Below are 1,248 nucleotides of genomic sequence, written 5' to 3'. Positions count from 1 at the left end.
GTCGCTAACCAAATTGGACAGGAACCAAATCAAATTCAATGGTTAGGGCCAAAGTTGACCCTGTGGGGAAATTTGATTTGGTTCTCAGCCAGTTCAGCTGGCGATCAGAGTTATGGAAAGAATTAAGTTCATGAACCGAGGGACCATTGTATTTCAAAGCCTACCTTTAATCTCCTATTTTTTATTCACCTAAATGCCTTTTTTTTAATTTTTATTTCTCTTATGAGTAAAGCAGAACAATTTTTTCTTTTTCTTTTTTTTTTCATTAAGTTTATTGGTATATTTTAGGTATGCAATACAATTACATTCATCACTGGGAACTTGTACCTTTACATGATGTATCTTGGTTCTTATTTTTTCCCCATTCCCTTGCCCTCCTACATACTTTTTATATGCATCAAATCCATAACCTTCAAAGTTTAAATTGCCTCTAAGAGTACAATGAGCTTAATTTCAAACAATACCCCTCAAACAACATGTGCACACATATACACGCTCACCCCTAACAGTAACAAAAGGTATCAGCTTTTATTTAGTTATCTGGTGCTATGGTTATCTGTAGCTTCACGGCTGGAGCTGTGGATCTGTTTTCAGGATTGCTGATGTGGGTATTTGTCTGAGGCCTCATCAGTTCCTCACTCCCCAGATTTCTGCAGAGGCTTCCTGGTTCTCCTTGTGATAGTCCAGCTGACTTCCTCCAGAGCAAATTCACCTGAGAGACTGCAAAGAAGAAACCTCAGTGCCCTTTGTGACAAGGTTTCTGAAATACTCGACATCACTTCCACTTCGTTATGTTTCACTACAAACAAGTAGCCAAATGCTGCCCACACACTGGAGGAAGAGAATTAGGATCTACCTCTTCTTGATGGCCCATCCAAGAATTTGTAGAGGTAGCTTGAAACCACCACAGCTTTATCAGTAGGATACTGAAGGACTCTGACCTCCTCCATGGGAAGGTACCATGGCACAAGATTTAATGGTCAGAAAAGTCAAACTCCAAGGATAAATTCCCAGTGAAGGTAAGTAAGTCTTTGTCAAGGCCAGGGGTTGAATGGAGAGAGATGGGATACTTCAGTCTAGATTGATGTTCCTGAAAACCTTCAATGCCTAGGTTCCCCTAGATCCTCTAAGCCTACAGACATTACCCACTCCTTCCCATTAAGAGCTAGGATTCCAGGGATGGGGATTTAGCTCAGTGGCACCGCACCTGCCCCTCAAGCTCGAGGTCCTGAGTTCAAGCCCTGGTAC

At 41.7% G+C, this 1,248-nt stretch overlaps 1 long non-coding RNA gene across 2 annotated transcripts in view; it reads right to left on the bottom strand.

Moving 5' to 3' along the window:
* Positions 1 to 329: 329 nt before the first annotated feature.
* The window catches only part of LOC104867465, an 8,992-nt gene continuing 8,073 nt past the window's right edge, over positions 330 to 1,248 (bottom strand). For both annotated transcript variants that reach the window (XR_781766.3, XR_781767.3), the window contains exon 5: positions 330 to 720. This is a non-coding gene — a long non-coding RNA (uncharacterized LOC104867465). The remainder of the gene's footprint in view (positions 721 to 1,248) is intronic.

This window comes from Fukomys damarensis, unplaced genomic scaffold (assembly GCF_012274545.1).
Source record: "Fukomys damarensis isolate Sample0158 unplaced genomic scaffold, DMR_v1.0_HiC HiC_scaffold_19, whole genome shotgun sequence".
Lineage (NCBI taxonomy): Eukaryota > Metazoa > Chordata > Mammalia > Rodentia > Bathyergidae > Fukomys > Fukomys damarensis.
This window is presented reverse-complemented; position numbering and strand designations above follow the sequence as displayed.